This window comes from Poecilia reticulata, chromosome 3 (genome assembly GCF_904066995.2).
Source record: "Poecilia reticulata chromosome 3, P_reticulata-male-v2, whole genome shotgun sequence".
NCBI classification, from domain to species: Eukaryota; Metazoa; Chordata; class Actinopteri; order Cyprinodontiformes; family Poeciliidae; genus Poecilia; species Poecilia reticulata.
In genome coordinates, this window is record NC_088832.1 from 30,027,267 (window position 1) to 30,053,504 (window position 26,238).

At 35.7% G+C, this 26,238-nt stretch overlaps 1 protein-coding gene and 1 long non-coding RNA gene across 2 annotated transcripts in view; one reads left to right on the plus strand and one right to left on the minus strand.

Annotated features, from left to right (window-relative positions):
• Window positions 1-26,238, plus strand: part of LOC145551165 (uncharacterized) — an 82,067-nt gene that overhangs the window by 22,973 nt on the left and 32,856 nt on the right. The window lies entirely within an intron of this gene.
• The window catches only part of kcna4 (potassium voltage-gated channel, shaker-related subfamily, member 4), a 64,934-nt gene continuing 41,820 nt past the window's right edge, over window positions 3,125-26,238 (minus strand). The window contains exon 2 of the mRNA XM_017304047.2: window positions 3,125-10,821. The gene's annotated coding sequence lies outside the window, so the exon portion shown is untranslated. The remainder of the gene's footprint in view (window positions 10,822-26,238) is intronic.

Here is a 26,238-nt window from a genome sequence, read left to right on the forward strand (position 1 = left end):
TGAGTAATGAACCAGGCTGGGAGTTTTTAAAAGCCTCAGGAATCTTTTGCAGGTGTTTAGAGTTACTTTTCTGATTCAGATGATGAGGTTAACTGCTCGTTCAGAGAACGTTGTCATGATATGCTAATTTTTTGAGACAGGGATTTTGGGTTTTCATGAGCTGTATGCCAAAATCACCAGTATTAAAACAATAAAAGACCTGAAATATTTCAGTTGGTGTGCAATGAATCTAAAATATGACAGTTTAATTTTTATCATTACATTATGGAAAATAATGAACTTTATCACAATTGGCGAATTTTTTGAGAAGGACCTGTAGATATTATATAGAAAATTTCTGTCTAGTGGGGTGTTACTTATTTAAAAGTTGGAGAGCCGCTAATCGAAATCACTGACTAAATGTCGTATAAAAACATTTAAGGACAGTCTGGCACATGGACAAAAGCTAAGATGCGGTTCAACAGGACAATAATAACCAAAATAACTACTTCCCACTCTGCTTTTATAAACTCTGGGATCCACCAGTAAAGTTTCAGACAAAGAGTTTTTGTCAAAGACCTAAGGAACAATGAACTCTTTAATTTAAGCTGAAACTCTATTATTTAGACTTTTATTTGACAAAATAACTGTTTAAACTCTATTCCAGATGCAACAGATGATAAAAAGAAGCATAAAATGAGGAAATACAACCCTTTAATACTTTTGTTTTATAATGCCTGCATAATTTTCAATCTATAAAGTCTTTTTACTGAAATTATCTGTTCTGGATGTTCAAGTACACGCAGTTTACTTTTGAAAGTAGGCCGTTTGAGAGTGAAATATGCATTTTTACATCACTGCCTCTCCTCTCTTACTGGCAGAACAATGCAGCCAGCTGAGTGAGTTAGTGGCAGACATTAACTCATGTTTCTGGTTGCTTGGAGCATGAGTGACAGTAGTATACAGCGCCCCTGTGAATGATCAGTGAGATGTGTTTTGTAGAGTGTGCTGTAAAGGTTGAGTTTCTAAATATATCTTTTACATTGCTCTTCTTTTTTTAAACCATGTAAACTCAAAAGATGAACCTTTCAGTCAACAAACTCCTGATAAAAGTTTGTTAAACTTTAAAATATATCGTATCTGTTTCGGCGTCACCTGAGAATTTTTGAAAGTAAAACATTGTGCATCCCAAAAGGACTTTGTGTTGTGAAGCGAGGAGGCAGAGTACAAACGTTGCCGACTTCATCCATCAGCAGCTTGACGAATGACCTGGTGTTTGTCCAAGAGTCAAGTAATTGCACCACAACGGACTCACTTAAAATATTTAAACGTTGTTGAACATGAACAGCTCGGGCATCGAGTTTCAAAAGCAGCCGTCGTTAAAAGCTTGTGTGGATGAAAGGTTCTGTCACTGTGATATTCACCCCCCGCTGATGGAGCTGAGGAAAAGAAACTTTCAAAAATATGTCCAAACACTTCAGTCGACTGCAAATGAGATGAGAAAGCAGAGAGAGAGTGAGATGTGCCATGTTTTCTCAGATCTGTTTAGATCTGCTTTCAAACCAGAATAGCAGTGACAGAATAGTTTAGGATCAGTGGGGATGTATAAAAGAGGGGAGTGAATTATTTTAAAAAAACATTTTGCTTTTGAATTTACCCAGATGTCTAGTACAACAACGTCCATCTGGCATTCGTAGCAAAGCAGAAGAAACTGCTTGAAATGTCATTTAGAGAATTCAGTGAGTTGTGATTTTAATCACATTTGGACCTCATTCCTCCATAAACAAACTTATGAAGGCCCAGCTTCAAATTGTGGGTGTGATAGTGGGCCAACCAAGATGCAGGCTGGTGGATAAAGTATTTTCCCCTCATGCTCTGTTTTCAGAATTTAATTCCAGGAACTTTTTTTTTTTTCAATAACAAAGATTTTTCTTTGGAGCTTTTTTCTGTTTTTGCTTTTTGATACTCTATAATGTTTCAGATCATCAGGCACATTTTAATGTAAAACAAAGATTAACTGAAAAACTAAATATATTTTTTTTGTAGGATTACATTTAAATATGTCCCTGTCTAAAACCTGAGATCAAGTTTATAAGCCAGACTTGATTACAGAGACTCAAGTAAGAAACTTATCAGATGATATAAAACATGTTTCCTAAAACGCAGCTGTCTGGACAAGGGCAAGCTGCTGTAAGATCGTAAGGAAACACAAATGTGTGCTTTGACTTTGCTATGTTTTCCCATATTTAAGGATCAGCTGATCATCTCAGTCCAAACAGTTGGTGCTTTATGCAGAGTTTGAACCTCACAAGTGTTGAAATGATTACTAGTTGAATCAATCAGAAAATATATCGGTCTGCAATGAGATGGAGCTTCTACAAGCATTCAACATGCTGATGTGAGTTCATCTTCATATGTGCAGACAGAGCATCTGCATCATCTAGGATTAAGTAATGGTATTCACATGTCTGTGAGCCATTAAAGCGCAAGTGAACTTGTTACAGCTTGACTATTTCAGATGCATAGAGAGGTGATTTCAGATACACTTGGATACTCAATAGAGTGATTGGGGTATTGACAAAAAAACACTAGGATCTTACTGTCACTGGATAGCACACCATCATCTGATAAATCCCCTAATTTGCTGCGCTGGCTATTTATAAAGCAATTTCTTAAATTAATTGCCATTACTCTAAATCCCGTGTACCCTGGGAACACCTTAAGATAAAAAATGAGCATGAGAATCACTCTGGAGGACAAATGTCTGTTCCTGTCCTGGATTTGTTGCCCCTGTGATCTGATCTCGGATATGAATAAGATGACAAATGAGTACAGCAGATGAATAGAAAGTTGGATAAATAAATCAGTTCTTTTCCCCATTAGCTAATTAAGATATTGTATTTTGATGGATTACTCGTCGACAGTTCGGTAGTCATCAAATTGTTCACGAAACCATTCTGGAAACTGCTTTTATTAGACTACCATGGATTAAATATTTTAGGTGTCAGGCAAATATAGTAGCATAGACTAGGTCATTTCTCTGGGTTTCATCAGCATCAGTGGCATTTTGACGTTCCGACTAAATCTGTCTCAAACAGCAAATGCCACGGAATTGAAATGTTTCCAAAAACACATCTTAAAACTGTTTTATTTTCTGAATTTTTATTGAATATATTATATTTTTCTTTAATCAACATTGCACATATTCCATTTTCAATCACATCTCATATTGCTGTCTACAAAATGTTATGAATGTAGAAAATCCAGAAGTTGGAAGGTTTACCCCGCCAAAAAAATAACAAAGTAAAACAAAATGAAGGAAACAGAACAGGAGAATTAAGGTCAGAAGTGACGAGCTCCAGAGATACAGAGAAAGGGAAGAAGAGGAGCACCCTCGTTGGAAAAGAATACAAACATACCTTGGGTTAGAATGCATATTTCTCAAAACAAAGCATCATGCAGAATAAAAGCAAGGCTGGGCAAAACGCACGTGGATAATTCTCAACACCTGAACCGCAGAAGCATTTTACAAGTTCATTAATACTCATTTTGTTGTTTTTCTGTTGCTGATTGATGGTATTTTTTATGAGTGATGGTGGCAAATGAACAGTTTGATTATTAGGCGCACACACAGGTGAAGTAGGAACATTGAAAGTAAATGCACCCACCACCTTTACTGTCCCACAAACTGATATAATTTCCATCACAGACCATCTGCAGCAATCTCTTAAAGAACTGTTTACTTCTGGGCATTCAAAACGACCGTGAGAATCATTGTTAATGACGATAGATATGCTGGATTTCAATCATAATGCAAATATGATTGTAGCCTTGGCTGACCAAACTGCACTAGTTTGCATAGAAAAGTGATGATTATTGGTTTGCTTGTCCCACTTTTTTTTTCTTTTCGGATTAAAAAGTAAAAATATACATTGTTCAATTGTGTTTACTATGTGTGCAACTTTCTACCATTTACACACACCGGCCCTCCTTCATTAAGCTCTGTCTGTAAATGATAAACCATGCTAATAGACAAATGCAATTAAATGAAGGCAACATCTGCTACAGCTTCAACAGCACATGTGCACAAAAACTAATTTTACAGCTAGAGAAAAAAGCTGAATGCATGTAAATTAAATCATAGAAGAGATTTTTTGTTTTGTAAAAAGTATAGTGAGTATAAAGTTTTCAAATTCCTTGAACTTTTTCACAATTGTCAAGTGGAAGGAAACGGATCTGGTTTTCCATTGCTTGTTTTGTTTTTTTAACTAATAAAATCTGAAAAGATCTCAATTGATGGAAGTTAATTGGTTCAAAAAGCATGCCAGATTTGGAAACAATTAACTTTCTATCATAGCAACTTATACGTTTCCCAAAAAGGGAAACTTATAAGTTAACTTATAAGTCGACCATTTTTCACCATTGCTGAAAAATCGTCAGCACTGGTGCTGACACCATCATGTTATTGTTCCTGCTGTTTCTATAGCAAGAACAGGGAAGCTGGTAAGAGTTGATGTGAGACACAAATACAGGCCAGTCCCAGAAAGTTAAAGGCTGCAGAAGACTTAGATGGGGCTTCACTTGTTAACAAGATGACTCTAAACATTTAGCCAGACCTAAAATGGACAAGATCCAAGTATATTCATGTTACCATTTCCCAGTCAAACTCCAGACCTACATAATTTAGGAAAAGACTTGAAAATTGATGTGCACAGACATTTTCCACCTAATTCCACAGAATTTCGGTTACAGAATACCCAGAAAGTATTCACAGCAGCATTTCACTTTTTCCACGTTTTGTTTCAGCTTTGTTCTAAATTGTAATAAATGAATTTCTTTCCTCAAAATTCTACACACAAATGGAAAAAAGCTTTGGAGGTATTTGCAAATGTTAGAAATAGAAAAAAAAATAGATATATTTACATAAGTATTCAGTCTTTCTGTCATTTTTGGCAGCAATGACACAAACTCGGCACAACAGTCTTTATAGTCAATTTGGCTTTCTTCTTTTTCAGCTCTTCTAAAGATCCATCAGGTTGGATGGAAGGAGTCAGTCAGTCATTTTCAGAAAAACATCATCCAGAGATGTTTAACATTCACCTCTTTGACTAAGGCCCTTCTCACAATCTTTCTGTGCCTCAAGACAATCCTTTGATTTCATATTTCATGTTTGACCTCTGACCAGCACTGTCTACATAAGGTACACACCTCATATAGACAGGTGTGTACCTTTCCAAATCAAGTCCAATCAACTAAATTTACCACAGTTGGACTCCATTTAAGCTGTGATAACATCATAAGGCACTGAATTCTTACATAAATGTGATTTCTTGGTTTTCTACTATTACAAAATTTGCAAAAATCTCAAAACTTATTTTCCACATTATCATAGTGGGATATTTGTGTAGATAATTTTAAGAAAAGAGATCATTGTAATACAATATGGAATAAGGCAGCAGCATAACAAAATATGGAAAAAGTGAAGCAGTGGGAATACTTTCTAGATGTACCGTTACAAACCTAAAACCATGTTTGTGATTGTAATGTAACATCTGAAAAAGTTCAAGAATTAAGAATACTATTAAAAGGCCTTTGAACAAACTGCAATATAATTGCAACTTGTTTCAGTTTAGTAGTGCTTCAAGGTGCCACTGTTATTTGTGCCGTCTCTCAAGATATTTCAAATTTTGAAAAGATTTGTAAATTTGATCACCCTAACTGCTAAAGTCAATGTATTCCAGCTGTTTTTTATTTGACCCACAATTAAAGAAACTCAGTTTACAGCCAAAAAACCCCCACGATTTTCTAAGTCAGCAAGCAGTTGATATTTCTCGCTTTTCTTAGACCAATGGCTCAGTAACTCTAGCTGCGGTTTATGTTGCTTTATTCCCGTCCACGGGGACAAACCCACTTGGTTCATCATTTTTTGTAAGAGGGAAATCTCAAAGCTTGACATAGGGAGGCCAGTGTAATTCATTTATATCACATTAGCTTCAGTACACACACCAAAGCTAAGCAGACTCAAAGGGCTGAGGACAGGTGCTGTGATAAGATATGCTTCTGTTTTCATTACTGCTTTTGTTTTCAAACCACACATTAGTTCACCGTTTCAATCCTGTGTTCCTTATTTCATAAAAATATTGCACTCTGTGGAAAAAGTCAACTACTTTCTCCACAGAGCTTCAAACATGTCACAGAAGGTTTTACTGGACTGATGCTTTAGCAGTAAGCTCCTTCATTAGCATGTATTTTTAGTAAACTAATAAATAGCTTTTTTTTATATGAATTCAGATAGATTAAATGCATGCATCCAGCCTCTGGAGAGTGTTTGCAGCAGTGACTCTGCTCTGCAGGAGATAAATTGTTTAAAAGCAATCTGAAAGGTTTCCAATCAAACAGTGTTGTACTTCATTACAAATTCAACTTGTGTCCCCATTTTGCATTTCAGAAGACTTTCCAGGCAGGTGTGATTTTATTCTGATGTCAAGACAACATTTCTCTGAGGCTGTTACATTAGCTTTTATACTCAGACTAATGCAGTACTTTCAGTTCATGCAGTCTATCTGCTGCAGAGAATGTCAATAGTAAGGCGTTTTAGAGAAGGTTGCAGAGTTGGCTGTGTAAAACGAAAACATATCCCATTTGGTCAGTTTATTTAAGACAAAATAAAACCTTATCGCATTATACAGTGCATATTTAAATTTCTGGCAAAAACATAAAATGTTCATGATTTCCTTTTGATCATTTGGGATCATTTTTATTTTATTTGTTGACAGTTTAGGACTGTCACAATTAAATATTTAAATAACACTCTGGGATCCTATACATTTTCTCAAGGAAAATATAAAAACTTTATTCAACAGAAAAAACACTTAACTGATTGTTAAACCAATCATCAACAAGGTGTTTTTTTGTGTATTTAACTTATTAATTTAAATCTATTAAGTTAATATCTGATGGTCTTTCTGATTTAAGATGTTTACATCTCAACCTTCACACCTTATTGGATTATTTGCTCAGTCACACCACTTATCATTAATTATGCTGATGATTTAGCAGCACTGACATACAAAATCATATTCATCTTCCACTCATGAGATGTTCTGGATAAATATCTCCTTTTAATTTAGCGTCTATGCTTTTTGCTCCCTGCAGCCCAAAGTCACCATCAGCCCTTGGGATGCTCTGTCTCCTTTGCATGACTTAGCATGAATCCTCTCTTTGTTACAACCCTACCGCTTATTAAAGCAGGTGTAAGTGAGCCATGCATCAGCGCCGCTGCAGCCCCACAGCCTGATAAATTATTTTAATTCACAGATAAAGGAAATCGGTTAGAGGCTATCCAGATTGTTTGTTCCGCTTGACTGGAGGATCAATTCCCAGGCTGGTCATGTTCTTGTTGAATCTCCTAACCTGTGGGCATGTTACCCTTGTGGCTATATCAAGCTGTAGCTGAATCATTTGTACCTTAAGATGTGTTAAGTAGGTACCTCCCAGGCACAGTTTAGTGTTGGTGTGATATCATCGTTTAAGGTCTCTAAGCACCTGGGGAGCAAATGTTCAGATTTCAATCCTCAGGTAATGTCCTGCTCCTCGACCGGAGCTGATGGGATTTAGGGAGCCAATACTGGTGTCACACAGCTCACGCTGGAGATGCATAATATGACAAGATCAGTTGGACAAAATCAATTCTGAACATATTTTTACACCCTGTTTATGTTGTCATTCAAAAAAAAAGAGAAATGCGTGAGTTGGATAATTCTTTTTCTGATATGTCCTGTAGACAGGATGTGGTTGAACTTTTAATGAGGTGCTTTGACTCAAATATTAGCTTTTTAGAAACAGCTTGGCTGTATCACACCTCTAACGACCGCCTGTAAAATATAATTCGACCCTGATTGTGATTTTGTTCTACAAGTCAAATATTAGGTGCTCATTTCTTTTAAATAAAACTATGTGCAATATTTCTCAGCCATATTAAAGTAGGTATGTTCCTCTCCGCAAGGCTGAAGCTGCGGTTTGTGCTCCACACTCCTGCATGGGGAATACAAAACTGGCTAAATGGCCCCTCAAAATCAGCTTCTCATCTGCAATTTGGAGCTGAAGTTCAGAGAATTCCCAATGGGGAACATAAAATGAACGTAAACATAAGTGATTTTTCAAATATTACATTTATGGTAAAAAATATTGTCAATATTTTTTACTAAAGTTTTACTTGAGGAGGAATAAAACATTTCAAATGAATCAAATCATCAGTTGGTAAATGTTTTTAAATTCCCAAACACTAATAAAAAATAATGTTATACATGAGCATAGTTAGACTGAACAAATTACACTTTCTATCCAAAACTGGAAATTGTTCATATCTCAATTTCATCATCTTCATATAGAACAATGTCGGCCTAGTGCCTTTTTACAGGGCAGATCATTTTCCTTTTGTTGAAGGAAATAAGTTGATTTTGCATCATAACTTTCCACAGGTTGTACACAAACTGAGGGACATATTTATCTTAAAATGTCAACTTTTAAAAAGCTTAAATTTTGAAATGATCATGACATCATTTTGGTTCTTTTGTTGCTGATTCAGATTAAACTGTCCGTTTTGTCTCACAATTTGCAACTTTGACTTATTTTGTTTAGCCAAAATACAGTTTAATCTGAAGTGACCATAATAGACTAAACCTGTAGTAGAGCCTCTGCATTACTGTTGTGATGATGTACCAATCAACAATAATAATCTGACAGGTAAATATATTATCAGAGGCGTTAAATCCAGACGTAAACAATGGCAGAAGCAAACAGTGCCAAACACCAGAACCCTAATGTTTCATGTCAGATATTTATGACACAAAATGTTTCTGATGACATTTTGTGTTGCTCACTTTTTATTAACTATACCTGGACCAATGTTACATTTTTTATTTTCAGTAGAAGAAAATTCTCAATATTGTACGCTACAATCTCTTGCTGTTTTCATGTTTATTTTCTATGTCATTTGTATTTTAGAGAAGTAATCCATTTTCTCTTCATTGAATAAAACCTAGGGTCTTGGTTAAAAAAAATATTTTTATTAACAAAAAGACAATAAAATAATTGGCTGTGTCTTCTCAATATACATCTTCTCCATAATGATTTCCTTTGTAAACTACCTAACATTTATTTTAAAACTATTTCTTGGTTACAAGCTTCTTGACACTAAGGAAATATTTGGAACATTCAGTAAACATTTTTTCTTTTTTTCTGAGGGATACAATTTAAGAGGCAAGTACAAATACAAATTCTCAGAAAGAGCAGGAATGTGAACTTTGGATTTTCTTTAGGAAACACTAAGTTTAAGAAGTCTAAATTCAAGCTTTTAAGTGCCAGGGTAACTAACACGGTGTGGAAAAGGAAAATATAAAGAAATAAAACACTGTCTTTATAAAAAGAAATATGAGCTATTACTTACTCTACTACTGGAAGGGCAGCTGACTTTTCTACTCATTTCATTCACAGGCAACATTGCAGGTCTAAGAGATGTAACTAAGTCCAATGGTTTTCAGACAAAGCTGCACAATGATCGGCAAACTACAAAATAAAACAAAATCTAAAATGCAAGAAAAAAAATCAACAGCAATGAAGAATGTTTGAGCAGCATTAGTAACAACATGAGTAATGTGATTTTATCATGCTTTCAACAAACCAAACTGATACTTGATGGTCATAACAGTCAAAGAAAGTGTAAAAAAAAAAAAGTCTCAAATTACTGTACCTGCAACACATCTTCGGACACACATGTATAAACGTCTGATATTTACATTTTCTTTTTAAATCCCTCTCCTGTTCGGAGTGCATCTATATCACAACGTTTTTCAGAAGTCCACAACATACAATAAATTCAGGGTTTCACCTTTGGTTATGTAATTATCAAGGCTAGGTTTAAAAAAATATAGAACACATGTTCATGTTACTTTTGCATACAGTAAATTCAGAGTGAAACATATCAGCAAAGCAGCTGGTCAGCTCTAAATTTGAATCTTAGAAAAAAAAAAAAAAAAGGAAAAAGAGTAAAGTATTTTATCTCATCAATAAACCGGAAGGTGAAAGCTCGCCGAGTTTCGTCTGCCATTTCACCCTGATAGAAAGTGAATGTGGCAGATATTTATGACAGGTGTTTATGTGACTGACATCTTTGCTTTAGTGTAAGTGGATCTTGATGAAAGAAGATACTCTTCCGATGTATTTCAGTGTGCTGCGTGCTCTCCCATAACTTTAAACATCTTCTAAATGAGGATTTTCTTGTGTTATGAATATAAATCAAGATTTTTGTTGCCAGCAACTCAGGCCAGCCTTGTTCTGTTGACAATATGAAACAAGAAAAATAAATTTGTGCTGGCTGCGTAAGAGCAGACAGCCAACATACTGTTTAAGAACCTATGATGGCTACAAAGCTGACCCAGCTAAAACGTAATGTCGACATTACAACCGAACATCTCTATCATAGTAAAATATTCACATCTGTTCCTTACAAGACACTTTTTCACATCAAAAGAAAACATCTTTAAATTTTATAAGTCTCTTAGTATCATCACTCCATACATTTATATATGTGTAATTAAGGCAATCATTTGGGGCCACGACTTACTCTTTTTTCCAAGTCCGGTCTCAACCCTTTGAGGGTTTGTTTACTGACAGATTACAGCAGCTTTCGTCCCTGCTTCTCAGAATTTGTTCGAGGTCCCGTCCGGTTGTTGCTTTTTTCAGTGTCCGCTAGTGCTTGAAGTTACTGGTCACAATGTTTTGCTTGTTGTCTGCACTCTCCAGAGACGTGGGGGATATTCCCTCTTTCTGTAACTGGCAGCGCTGCAACACAGAGAGAAACGGGAAATGGGGGAAATTCGTCATCGTTCTTCAGAAAATGGCACCTTCTGAGTGGAGCGATTAGCCCCAACACAAGCTTTCATTTCCCTTCCAGTGGCTGTGTACTTTGATATCAGGACATATAAAGTTAAGTAAAGCAAGTTAATTACAATACTTTTAATGCAGTCCAGGATTAACTGTTAAACATGCTAGTCAGATAGTCATGGTAAAAGGAAGACACATCATCTGTACAGTTTTCATGTGTAGAAAACTTTAAAGTTCTCCCAAGGAATAATGAACCAATTCATGAAGTAGTAATTATGACTCTTTGGTTTTGCATTTGCATCAAAGTGCTTGAGCAGCAGGACGTACCTTATAAAGTTATTTTATTTTTATTATTTTTTACTTTTTTTATGCATTCGTGTAAACTATAGTCTAAATATGATAAGGATGGACTCTGGAATTGTCTAGCAAAAACATTCCTGAAACAAAAAATTACCTAAAAATCCAACTTTTATCCAAGCACTTTCAAAAGTCCATCAAAGAGGCAACCAAGGGTTTGGTTAAAGTCAAGTCAGATGCCAAAATACATTTACAACCCACTCCAGAAATGTTCCATCAAATGTAGTATCTAATAGGCAGGATTTTGTGAAAACATAAAATTCTTTTTGACATTAAGAAATAAAATTAGATGTAAAAGAGTACTTTGAAAAGGATTAAACAGAAGTCAAAGAGAGTAAATAATAAAAGTTATGCCATTTTATAATTAAGTGTATCATCTGCATAAAAGCAAGCATTAGCTGAACCTAGGCCTTTTCCCAAGAAAAGTTTCATAAATGGAGAAGAAACTGGTCCTATAACGGAACATTTTGGATCAGCTGTCTTCACTGGGTAAGATGCAAAGTTCTAGTTATAAAGAGAACCACATTTATACTTTACTACCCTATAATTTAAACAGGGTGGACTTGTTTTTTACAATGACTCCAAATTCCTCAAGGCATCTTGTATTTCTTGAACAGAGAACTTTTTTTTGGTTTTAAATTTATTTTGGTGAGATGGTACAGAGAGAGTGCAGCATTATCAAATCAAAGTCTGCTGTTAGGATTACTTCTGGTACAGTAAAAAAGCAAAGGTAGCTATGAAGGCAATAAAATCATGGCGTCACAAATCCGTGATCCAATTTACAGATAGCTCAAGGTTATGATTTAGACAGAAACATATATCATCAACATGTGTAGTGCTACTTAAATGGTATTACTGTGTGCATACAGAAGCTGTTTTATTATATCATTTAATATGAATATCATTACTAAGTGAATGTTACCAAGTTATCTAGTAATTTTCTCTATTTCATTTTAATAGACGATACAATTTTATTAATCTTCTCAGCAGAAAAGACTGTAGCCTTTTGTGTTTCTGAAGAGAACTGGTCATATTAAAGAAAAATTAATATACAGTATGATGTAAAATAAAGTAAAGCCATAATCAAACATTAAATGCTATAATTTTTACTCTATAATGTGTGAACTTTGATTAAACATGTTTTGGCATAAATGATATCACATCATTCAGAGATAACACTCTTCTTATACTTTGTTGCCTTTACTAAAAAAGACCAGTAATAGATGCTCAGCCATTGATGTAGATTTTCTTTTTCATTTCATCTGTAATATTTTAGCAACCAGTTAGTGCATTATCACCACCTTGTGGTAGAGTTACCAGCAAATTGTTGCTATATTGAAAAAAAGACAGTCAGTTGTCAAAACAGTAGTGAACTGAACAACTATTGATTCACTAAAGAAAAATTACTCTATGCAATGCTCAATTAAAAATGAAAACAATGGAGATTTGCTTAAGGCAAATTAACAGCAACTTTGAAAAATGTAGGTAAAACTGCATTCAAAACGATACCGCTACTGCTAATTGGCCTGGAGCCTAGAATAACTTTCTGTTACTGTTTTCTTTTTAAATGAAGTTTCAACTCAAATTGCAATTCCTTCCTCATGAAGTGTTTATGTTCTTTTGGTTACGCCCTCTGGGGTGAAACATTTTGCAGAGTAACTGTTCTGTGTCACAGCTATTTGTGCTTATTAAGATGCACACTATTATAGACGAGTGTCCTCTTTTTAAACAGAGCAGCTGTTGTATAATTCTCTATCTCAATAATTTGAGGATTTCCACAGTCTCATAGGAGTTGAAGACATTCTGTATGCAATCATAGCTGCAGCAGGCGCAAGGCAATTATAACAAACATACTGAGTGTTTTATCTAATTCTCTTATTAAGGCTTCAGAGTGAAACGTGGTTATTTACATTTGTTTACCGTTAGAAAAAAAACCTACAGAACCAATGATAGACAAAATGTAGCACCGAGTTTTACAGATTTTCAAATGTGGCGCATTGTGGTGTCATATTGGCTTGAAGTGTTTGAGATCTTCTTTGGTTAGTCACGAACCTCAGTGGATTTAGCAATTTTTTCGGTATTGAGCAATGCAAAAGATGCATAATCTGAAAACTGTGGCATGCATATGTACCGGTATCCAGTTCCACAGAGTTGAGGATTTGTAGCCATAATACCTGCAGCAAGTCTTTTGGAGAATAGAATGCAGTAGATTGAACTTTTTTTTTTTGTTGCAAAAATAGTTCAATCTTAGTCAGATTGGATTAGAGAATCTGTACTCATCACCTCCCAATTGAATTAAGAAAATTTTAACTCATGAATATGCTTTGATAAACCATTTTGATTGTACCTGTGTGCCCTCATCTACGGTCTGTTCCTTAGTGTGATCTATCTGCCCAACAACTATGGCAAATTTCTTTCGCTGCTGTAGAAAAGGATCCCCACAATATAATACTGTAACTACCAGTTTTGCATGGAGCAAACTGCATACTGGAAGTTTTCTGGCTTTCCCCCTACAGTGACTTTCGTCTTGGCACTCTTTCACAAAGGCTCAAGCTTCATTAATAGTTGTCCTGCTGACAGATTCTTCCACGTGAGCTTTGAATTCCTACCATGTTAGCCTGCCAGTCGAGATGGACAGCAACGTTTTTGATGGTTTTCAGCATTTCAAGTTTCAGATGACAGGTTGAACAATTCTTTGTGAAACATTAACATGTAAAGATCTCCACCATTTCATCCGCGATGTGTCTATTGTCTTTTTTTTTTTCTTGAATATGATTATATTTATATTATATTCAGGGTGTATCAGAATAAATTGTCATTGATATTTATTCATGCCACACTTTTAATATTTTTCTTTGTTACAAAAACGGAAAAAAACATTCATCCTTTCCTTTTCAATTCAAAGGTTTTACTATGTTATGCTCATTTTTCATGTAATATCCCAGACACATTCAAGTTTGTGGCTATAAAATAAAAAAATATATAGATTTCAAGGGGTAGAAATGGCTGTCCATTCAGACATTATGAGAAAAACAGGGTTCACGTTTTAAAATGGAAAATCAATGCCTGGACAAAAAGAGGAACAAAATGGCATTGTTAATTTACACAAAAAAGAAAATCTTAAGCAATATGTGTCTCTGCCTACAAAATGAAGACGTATAATGTCTGCCAGGATCGCTGAGATTCGCTGAGAAGGCTATAAAACAGAAAATCTGTGGGGTTTTTTGGAAGATAGGATATTATCTCAATGGGAGGGACTTTCATTAGGATGGAGCACTGGTTGGGAAAATAAACGTACTGCAATTAGCTTTCAGGGAATGACTGATGGAAGACAAGCAGGACCTGTCAGCCCCATGCAGACTTTCACTTGTTACTGTATAGGACCTGAGGAGCCTATTTTTATGAAAGATGTGACATAAAGAAAAAAATGTAAGGTCTAAATTTATGAATGCAACCCATACATTAGCAGATGAGAGTGGGGAAAAAAGAAAAAGTGGTGCAGATTTGGTCTAAAGTTGACCATTTGTACATGCAGTTCGCAGCTGGAGATTTCCTGCTTGAATTATCACACTACTGGAAATACTCTCCTGATATACCTGGACAGCGTGCATGAATGCATGGAATCTTAAATATGTGAAAACATTTTGGAGTCTGATAGTATTAAAGCCACACAATAAGTCTCATTAAAGTGCAGTAGCAGAGTCGTTATGCCGTGTACACAAGTAAGAAATTGTTTGGAATAAGAAAAGCGTTTTTTGATGAGATCTGATCATTTTTCCTTTTCACCATTTTGCACACTAGTAGTTTTGGGTTTTTGTACCACACTTTTCAGACATAACATGACGCCGTCTGTCGCAGGGACATTTTGAACCCACCATATTGTGCCTGCTAGCGAGACGTCTCTTACCCACTTTGACAAGTGATGATTTAAAGTAATCCTCCATTCTTTGCCTATATTCCACTGCAAGATAATATGGGTAAATAACATCAAATAAATATTTGTCAGCCCAAAAAGGAATTATAAACATCTAAAAAAACAAAACAAAAAAATTAATTATGAGTGCAGAATATCAAAGATAAATGATCGCTCTCACTTATTTTCCATGACGATGGAATATTTAGAAACTAACTCGCATTTCCACAGAAGTCTTGGAAATGGGATCATCACACTCAGAGCCACGGAGTAATCTTCAAAGAAGCGTTCTGTTCATACATACTGAGGAGCTGCTGAGTAAGCTCAGCTGAAATTCTGACATTTCTAATAAGGGCACTCGTGGCAGAAAGTTTGTACAATCTCTTCTTTTTCAAACTCGGTAGCATAAAAACTGCACAGAGTGCCATGAGAAAATATGTACCCAATTAGAAATTTGTTCTATCATTTTTTTTGTCTCAGTTGCTTGTTTCAGACTATCAGTGAAATTTTAATATCAAAATTGATAAATCAAGTAAGTACAAAATGTAGTTTTTAAAATTTTTTGTTAATTAGACATGGAGATAAATTCAAACTAAGATGGGGCCAGTATATAAAATACATGCCTAATCTAATTAAAGCACCATTACAGTATTGATTTAATGCCACAGTGGAGAGTATTTTAATTTCCATGATCTGTTTAAGATAATGCCACAGAATTTAAATTTAAGTTCAGGTTTTGACAAGACTACAGCATTACATTTTAGGCTGTTTTAATAGAAATTCATGCAAAAGTTAGCAGAAAGCTTTTAATTTTTGTTTTATTCATATTAGGATGTTATCTTTCCATATCTGGGTTATGCAATGAAGTTTTATTTTGCCCCCACCCAGAATATCAAAATACACCATGATGGTTAATAATAAATATATTTTTATATAAATAGGACATATACTTCATATGTTTTCTCAAACCAACACATAGGATGCACTGAATATGTTATGTGTCCAGCTGGATGGATTGTTTACCCTTGAACCGGCTCACTTCTGTGGCACAAAGAAACCATGACTCTTTTTTTTTTATTGCCACATTATGACACCGTCTGCTCAAGGGGAAGCCGAGAGCATCGCATTAGACCTGTTACGATCTACAAAACCCTCTCTCTGCCAAGAAGTCATCCCTATTCACAGTTCAGGGGCCCGGCAGCTGTTTTCCATGGGACTAGATTTAAAATGATTATAGTGTTTGCAGAAAGGAGCCAGTCGAGACTGCCAGAAAGAGATCCTGCAGGTACAACAATTATGTGGGGAGACTTTTATAGCCTCAGAGCATGAAATGATATTAACTAACAAAACTGCAGGCGGTTGATGGAATTATTAAAATCAAATGACTCAACAGCTACTTCACCTGATTTCTTAAAATCACTTTGCAGTTTAGGGACAAACAGGCTTTGATTGCTGGAATTTAAATTAAGCCATCTTCTAACCAATTACTATTTTATTTTCTGTGCAGATTGAGTTCAGCTTCATTCAAACCTCAAGCTCACTATTGATGTCTTCACTAATCCATTTAGCGCTGTTGTTCTGCCCATTGACAGCAGCACCTTTTTTTTAACAATGATCAGAAGCTTTATTAAAGGTATTGACAAAAAAAAGTAACAAGCTTGGATGCAGTTTACTGCATCCTTTCCGAAATCTTTTGTTCCAAAATACTTTTGATAAACACAACAGAAAGAGGAGTGTGTGTATCGGCAGAAAAACAAAAGAAAAAAAAAACTGAACTGATTTGCAAAGTAAAATAAACAGAATTTATTAAAATAACAGACTACTGGGAATTTTAATGAACCAATATTTCTTTACAACTTACAAAAAACCTTCTGTTTACACATTAAAATTGGGTGCTTTATTCATGTGATTGTTTTCCAGGCCTTAGTCATTATTTTCATTTCAGGTTGAACTGCTTAGTTCAATTTGTACCCAACTTGTCAGAGTTTCGTTACCTGCTTTAACAACCAATGATATTAAACATTTTTTCATAATTTGTTCAGTGTACTGTAGGCATCAACTGTCTTTCATTATTACATCTTGAAACAGAGGTATTTTTGGTTTGATCGTGGTCAATCTCCAATAAATCTTTCATCTGGTCATTTTTATTCCTTTTTTATCAAACAAACATGCACTGAAAAGATCACGTTCCCTCATAGACAGAATCAATCTTGCATCATGTTCACACATGTTTGCACTCTTCTTTTATTAAGAAATATCAGAGCAAAGAGGGATGAATAGTGCAACGCTTTTTGTAGATCTTTTTACACACAATGTTTAATTTTGCATAGCAAGCATCCTTCCACCTCCCATTTGTTCTGCCACATAAAATTCTGCCATAAAATCAGCTACATTGAAGTTTACGGTCATGACATGACAAAATGTGTAAATTTAACTGGCATGAATACTTTTGCAAGTCACTGCACTATAAAAGAACCAATTACTGCAGAAGCTCTTTCTATGGGCTCACTTTTATATCTTGCTGACTTGCATGGTGCATCTGATTACAGCTGAAGGTGCTGCAGTTAGGTACAGATAATTTACAAATAAACATAAACATATGTGAAGGAAGGTGACTAAATAAATATCTCGTGTGAACAGGGACAAGTGTTGGGGAAACAAAGCATGTAGTTATTGCTGACAATGCTATATATGAACTGCAAGTAAGAAATGTAAGCAAACAGTAAAAGTAAAGTACACTTTCTTTCGCAGTGGCATTACCTGATATCTGCATTCTCATTACTGGATATTTAAGCCTGTATACAAGTTTTGCTTCCTTACATCTAAATTGTCGTGTGCACATATGCAAATGCCTGATTTTTCACGTGCAAACTAATAAGATGAACAGAAGTGTTTCCCTCTGCAAATATGAATAATAAATGAGAGTATTTAAAGCAATGCATCAGTATGAGGCTATGAAAAGAGGACCTGCAGGCCCTTTTCCTCCCAGGCCTGTACATGGATACCTCGCATACTGGGTCACAGTTTTGTGTGGACATGGTCAGGAGGGAGAAAGAGGAACAGATGGAGCAGTTGGCTGTTTTCTTTAACAGCCTTCACAAGCTTAAATTGTACCATGTGACATCAATCATTTCAAGCCAAAAAAAAAACAACTAAATACTAAGAATTCACATGAGAGTGAATAAGAATTCACTCTCATGTTCAAAGTTTTCATCCACAGTAGCCATTGCTGTGGAAAATCAAAGGTCTTAGAGAGTTAAAAACTAAAAGTTGCTAAGAAGAGTGAACAATACAAGGGCTTATAAAAAAATTAACTTTTTTATTAATGCTGAAAAGGTAGCTGTTGAATTACAAATCTGCATTTGTCGCTTGGTTTCATTTGAATGCATAAAACTGTGAAACATTTTTCAGTCAAGGTTCAGTATTAATTTTAACACTTGCTGAAGAAAAGATAAGTTTTTGTTCTAATATTTGTTGAAAGCAATTGCTAGTTGTGTATTTAGAGAAAACGTTGTGCCTAGTTCCCTGCAAGGAAGTCCAGAGCTGAAGCTTTTCCACATGGACAAACAGATAATATCTGCACCACAGACCAGAACAACCTCTTTAAGAGGCATGAGGGCAAAAAGGACATTAGCAGACAAAAACTATTACAGCTGAATCAAGTTGGGAAATGAGACATAGCAGCTTCTCATTACCTTGTGTGCACATTACGTCTACAGGCTCTCGCTGCCCATGAGTTAGTCTGATCTTATATATCATGGTGTTAATTGGTGCTGCCGTTGTAATATGGAAATCTCCAAAGACGATGCGAGTTTCTCCTTTCAGGTAGAATTATTGAGCAAATATCTAGACCTGCAACGGAGGAATTAAAAAAAAAAGTAAACAAGTGCTATAAAATGCTTTGTTGCTGAATTGCAGGTGGAAAACTGTCAACTCAATCTTTTAATTTTTTATTAAACAGGTTTGCATTATTGTGACAGTTCCCATTTAAGCCATCTCTCCGCTGGGAGTATTCTAGCAACAAAGTGTTTTAAGATCTCATTTAAATATTCTGGTCTGTGTCTGAAGTAAAACTATCAAAGGAGAGATGAGCACTTTACAGAAAAGCAATAATTTTACATTTGAAAAATAAGTCAGTCCAATGCACAAGATGCCTCTGTTTCAGATACATTGCTTTGCATTTGACATGATATGTGTATTTACACCGCTCGTTTGAGAACAAAGTGTAAAACAAGAAAAGTTAGGGTGGGCAAAATCTGCATATTGATTTTAAACGGGTAGAACAAAGATTAGATCCAGAGAATACAACTGAATAAAATACAGTAGATGCAGATTTATTTTCACTGACAAATAGAAAAAAACAAAAGGGTAAAAAAAAAAAAAAAACTCTAGATTTCAACAGCATATGTGGAGTATTTTCCAATACTCCGAAACATTTTTATGATTGTTGCTGCTGTTATTTTTAGGTGGCTCTCAAGTAAAAAGAAGGAAGAGAATGTAAATCTACTTTGTTTGTCATACAAGAAGCACAACAACTGAGCTAATTCAAATTGGAAAAAACCTGACAGAAAAAAAAAACAACCTTCAACAGATTAAAGCATAGATCCTGAATCTTTTGAGTTGCATTTAAATTCCAAGGTGATTTTCCTCATATGTTTCAGACAGAGTTTCACTACTCTATACTAAATATTTAACAGAAGTTTGTTTGGTTTTACTGACAAATCTAATAAGTAGCTTTACAAAATGTGACAACAATCTGGAACCTTTTGTCGTCAATTTTGAAAATCGACCACATATTAAGTGAGATCAAAAGGCTTCAAAGTTATGGTGCTACAAAGTGCAGAAAGTCTGAATCCAACATTTTCTGGATTGATTTTAACTCGTGTTTAATAAGAAAAATTAAATAAAATGTTAGTATAGAACAAAGTATTTAGGAAAAGTAAACAAGTTAAATATACTCCAAATTTATAGATGTGAAAGTCACTTTCGTAACATCTTGAAATGTACCCTCATAATTATTTACACACAGAAATTAATGTTAATTGGAGAAACCAAAGGAGAACATATTCTCACCTCACCTCAAAATTATCCCAGCTTAGGGAAGATATTAGAGTTTCTAAATCTAAATTATGGATTTTCTTTTCTTCTCATGGTCGACTTTTGCCTTGTATATGTAGAAATAATAATAGCATTCAGTCTGTGTACTTCCACTGTGTGCTTGAGCTCATGCAGTGATTTCCATTACAGAAGAAAGCCTCTTTTTGATGCTGCAGCTTCCGAAGACTCCAAGATCCCAAACTCAAAGCTTTCTGGCATAAATTTGAAAAATTTTACTTTTTATATTTTTCCTTTCAACTTTACTCTGTGTACTATTGTAGATAAAAGCTTTGTCGTCAAAAGACATTGAAAAAGCATTCAAAACTATTTGAAATAGTCAATAGCACAAATACTGATGTAAGAGCTGTGAAAAGGTATCTTTACAGATTGCTTTTGTTTTTGACCATTTGTTACTGAAGCTTCAGTTTATAAATAAAATGCAAAAAGCAGCCTAAAAAGTATTATTTTCTCCAGCTATCCAAACTAAATTGACCCTATGGGGAAAAATAACAATTGCTGTCTTGCTATAGTATAAATTAATTGCGTTGAACTGAATTTTTTTGGAAACCAAGTTTAAATTTATTAGCCACAACCAGGCCTGATTACTGCCAGATTTGTAGTGTCACTAAGTTGCTTAAATGGCAACATCAAATACAGTAAAATATTTCAAAACACAACAAACCATGCCTCAATCTGAAAGAAATTCAACACCATATGAGAAACAAACCCTTATGAAACCATATGTGACTCTGATGAAACCACAATAAAAGTCGTTAAACATGAAGCAGCGGTGAAGCTTCCTAGGAGTTGGTGATCTACAAGAATTGCTGCAAAAGTTGGTCAACAACACATTCATGGGGTCACAACAGAACCCAGAGAAACATCTAAGGCACCGCAGGCATCACTTCAGGTCAGTCTTCAAATTCAATTAGAGAGCTATTTATTAAAAACATTTAAGTTGTACAAAGAGCAACATTTAATTTGCTCTGAATCTAAATTCGAGGAACTAAATTGCAATTCATCTGGGACAGACTTCTCTATAGTACAGATGCACATATAACATGATGCCTGGCTTCCTGTTTGCTGACATTAATCCAAAGGCAGCGGGGATTTTCTGCCTCTTGCTGCTTCTTGCCTCACACCCCTGCAGGGCTCTTAGATCCACGCTCTTTCCTGCTCACACATGCACACACACGCACACACACACGCAAACATACACAGACGAACATGATAGACTATAAATATTCTGGCAAGGAATGGCTACATGTGCAGCACAACGTACACTGGGGATGCAACACACACTGTTTATTTCAACTCTGTCACCAAGCTCTCTGTCAGCAATATTTTGTATTGAAGAAAAAGAAAAGCGTTTTTCACATCTGCTTGTTTGCTAATGCTCATTTAGGCCAACTTGTCGATGAGCCCGGATAGGAGCGGTGCCGTCACCGTACTCATCCCATTTGTCTGCTGCTGCTTGACCTGCCAAAGCTTCAGGTGCTGCGTTTTGTTTGTGCCTCCATCTGAGTGTGAGAAGCGTGCCGTTCGGAAAGCACATGTGCGACGCAACACGTCACATTACACCGTGACAGTCTGTCACAGTGAATTAAAGCTGGAACACAAACGGAGGCAGGCGTCGGGGAGAAAATCGTTAATGCCACAGTGCTCCGGTTCACCACAAGCTAGACCTGTAGGTGACAGAAGTGGCAGGAATTAGACTGACTGGAAGCAGAAAAAACGACTTTCATCTTTGTCGTTTTCATTCAACAAGTCAATTATGATCCAAGCATCGGTTGCATAACCGATGGACAATATTTGCAGCATGATATGACATGGCAGAAGCAGCTTAAAACTGGGTTACCATCAATTATTTTCATGTCTGCAGCAGAAAAAAAAAATCTATAAGTTCTAATGGTTGTTTTTTCTGTCAGTTTGACAAAATGAGACATCAGCTCTTATCTAATCTTTTAGCTCACAACTTGCTGACAGAATAAAAGGGCTTACTGTCCAAAATGTCAGATTTAGCAACACATTTAGGAAAGAAGACAGTCAATGAATGAATCCAGTAAAACCACAACCAGCCAGATTCACTTGAACGTCTGGTGGGGTGTCTGTCACTCAGCCGACAGTTAGACATCCTTCAAATCCTGTAACTAGTGAGGTGGGACCTCCCTGGAACTGCCTTGTTCTCTGCAGAGATCTTCACTTTTGGCTTGAAGGACCACTGAACCGAAGCACAGAACAACATCAACAGCTGAACATGTCAACTCCTATTAACTGTTCCAAGTTCAAGAGCAGTAGTAAACTTTTTCTGCAATGAAACAGAACTGAAGTACCCTGTCAAATGGCAGAATAACATACTCTATTTACATTGAATTTAGCTGTTTCTTTTGCTCTATTTCCCATAATACCATATAAACCTGAAGCTATTGGATTATTTGTGTGTGTTGTTAGAGAACTAACAACACACATGTGGTGGAGGCGGTATCATGCTGTGGAAAGTTGGTCAGAGTTGATGGAAAACTGGATGGTGCTAAATCCAGGGCTATTCTGGACAAAGAAATGGTGCAAAAAGCAGAGCATAATTGTAATCAAGAGAATATATATGAATGTCAGGGCAGAATATTGAGTTTTGTAAAAAAAAAAAAAAAACATGTCATTTTTCCATCAACTTCATATATGTGTTGGTTTATTTCATATAACCCTAAATTAATCGGACAAAAATATAGAATTGTTTAAAAATATCAATACTTATGCAAAGTACCAGCTGTTAAGATTTACTGACTACTTTGTGAAAAGCTTCAAGTATGGTACATATTGTGGATGTACTGTTTTATCTTCCTCCACTAGTGTTTATTACATCTAGTCTTTATCTGTGGTTCTGGTAAATTAAGCACCGTTTTATATTTTGTGCAAACAAAAGGGAAGAGGAGCGTTAAACAGAACATAAGCTGTCATTATCTTTTCCTCCATGTCAGTCAAGACGCACATCCTCCAAACCAGCCTCCTCCATCTCAGGCCCCCGCAGGCTTTTCTCACATATGTGCATTGCAACAGTGACTTAATGAAACGCCTACAATCACTTATCAACAGCAGATGCAGATGCCTGCCAGTTGTGCTACCAAGCATAAAAATTACCATGTTGTTTCCCTTGATAATGGTAGCTGCCGGCAATATATCCCCCAATTTGCAAACGAAATTACAAACTAGATTCCATTTTGCCCCACTGTAATTGTGTTTTTGGGTATTTTATTATAAACCTCAGAAATGGCTCCATCATTTATCTTCTGCAACAACTTTAAAAATATCAACAAAAAAAGCATTTAAGTATTTAACAGGCTGAAAAACTTACTAATATCATTAATAATTTGCAGCATAATAATATTGCAACGCATGCCATACGTTTAATTTTTAATTAACTGTCCTATTTCTGCAAAGACACCAACAAAACAGTGATTTGTTATGATGCTCAGTGAAACGGTGCATATACAGGTGGTTTATCTTCTCTTGCAGAAGAGGGTTGTTTTAATTTACAGTTATTACAGAATATGCATGCTTATACTATAAATGACTACTGTAATGCTTGAGGGATAAATAAAACAAAATACCAAGTGCAAGTCAGCATTTCTAGGTTTATTTTTTAAATAATTTACTTCTCCACGGCTTGCTGGTGTGGATGAATGCAACCTCTGTAGTTGTTTCTTTGATGATTACACTACATAAGAGCTTCCGAGTCAATTTTCATGAATGTTAGTTGAGAGTCTAAGCACAACCATTTAAGAATGCTATGAAAGAGAAATGCAGATGGGTGTTTTCAAAATGGTGAATTTCACATTAGTGTAAAAACTATTTTTTGGATGTTTTGGCTCTCTAAATAGGAGGTAAATAAAAGTGTGTGCTGTCTTACATTACTTTTCATTCCTTTGACTTTTGCCTTGAATATACAGCTAGATTATAGAATATTAATAATAGTCCACTGTATTAGGGCTTAGACTTTTTGTATATTTGAGTATTTTTTTAATTATATTTTAATGCCTTTAGATATTTTCTCATTTAGATAAATTATCCTGTTTTGTTGGGCCACAATTTATGCATGCAATTTGAACAAATGTTTTTGTTTTCACCTTCAGTGAGACTTTGACCTTAATTTGTTTCAATTGGTTTTACTGTATTTATTTTATCATGTCATATTTTTCTGGGGGTTTTTTTATTTTTATTTTAGCATATGTAAGCTGCTGCACTTTGTTTCAGCTGTGGTTGCTTTAAAGTGCTTTATTAATTGTGTTGGTATGGCAACATGCGAGTTTGAAGGTCTGCTGACAATATCAACATTAATAGCCCATTTACTTGCACAGCACCCTTGACGATTGTTAGCACCACAGGTAGAAGTCTTCTAATAATTGCATCTTTTATGGCAGTAACATTATTATATGACAGAACATTTTAGAGAAAGCCAGTACTTTAGCTCAGGGGCAAAAATGTCCCATGTTTAGGAATAAATACATGTGTGTGAATGTGGGTAGTGTTTGCGGTGGGAGTCTGTCTTTTGGGGGTACAATGAAAAAGCAAGCCTCTAGGTTCATAGGTGTGAGGTTGGTGGGGTGGCCAGTCTTCGCCATGCTGCGGCCGTCGCCCTGGCGCTGTGTTAGAGTCAAGGTGGGGTGAGCGGTGCACTGGAGTGCGTTTTGTGTTGGTGCAGCTGGTGGGTTGTGTTCGGCCTTTCCTCATGTTTGAATGACAGTACTTTCTCAGTCAACTTAAGGCAAAGGATTGGGGGGGAATACAAAATGACTAAGTTAAGGATCTTCTTTATGTACAAAATTAGGACTTTGAGCTAAAATGCTGCGCAAAATATCAGACAACCATCCATGGAAGTATTTCATTTTGAGATTTACAGAAACAAATTAAATGGACTAAGAAAGCAGCATGTAACTTTTATAAAAAATGCATTTTACATATTTGTTGGAACTGTCACTGTTGTGGCAGTATGCCATGAGACAGATAATATGTGAAAAGAAATCAAGCTCCTCTACCTTCTTCCATTGCTCCCAATGCTATCTAGAAACAACCAATCAGAGCCAAGAGGCAGGTATTTGTGTTGTCAATCACCCCTCCATGAGGTGCTGCTCATCCTCCTCTTCCTACCACCTTGCTCTCTGTTATGCTGCAGCTAGCACAGCTTGTCATGAATGCTTAGACTAGTTAGTGTGGCCACCGGTGACGGCAGATAAAACTGGTAACTTTCTCCGCCATTAGCGCATTTAGCAGAGATTACATGAAGTTGATTGACAGCGCTAAGACCTTCCTCCTGGCTCTGATTGATTGTTTAGACCAGGAATGGTGCATTTTGTCAGATGGAAATAGTAGATATGGGAGGAGGTGGAAGAAATCACAGATTATCAATCTTATCACATACATGGTGACAAATTTAACAAATATAAAAAAACAAAACAAAACATTGTTTTATAAAACTTACATACTGCCCCTTTAAAGTTTGAGAGTGAGTGTTGGTATGCTTCTTTTAGAAGTTTCCTCATAACTAAGAAAATATGTCATTGATACATTTAATGTTGGATTCAACTGCACCCAGGATAGTTAAAAAGGCATCCTTTGAAATTCTTCCCCAGACAACCTTAATGATTAATGAATTCTTTGTAGCACAGACCAGCACCAAATTAGATGTCTTACAGCAGTCGTTCAATGCATGCAGCCAAGCAATCACTTTGAAATCTCTATTTCATTTATCTGGTTTTTCAAACACAGGAGGGTTTAGGGATTTTTTTGTTGTTGTTGTTGTAATTATTCAAGTCCAATCAGTTAATTCACCATGTGGAGCCGTTGTGTGTCTGGAATCAGATTAATAAGAAATTTCTCCCTTCTTTAAAAACTAATTACATTCAAGATGAAAGTTCCTTTTCATGGATTTGTTGATAAAATGTGCATTTTGTGTGGTCATTTTTTTGTTGCATTGGAGGCTGAAGACATCAATGTTCTTCCTCCAGCACACAAGA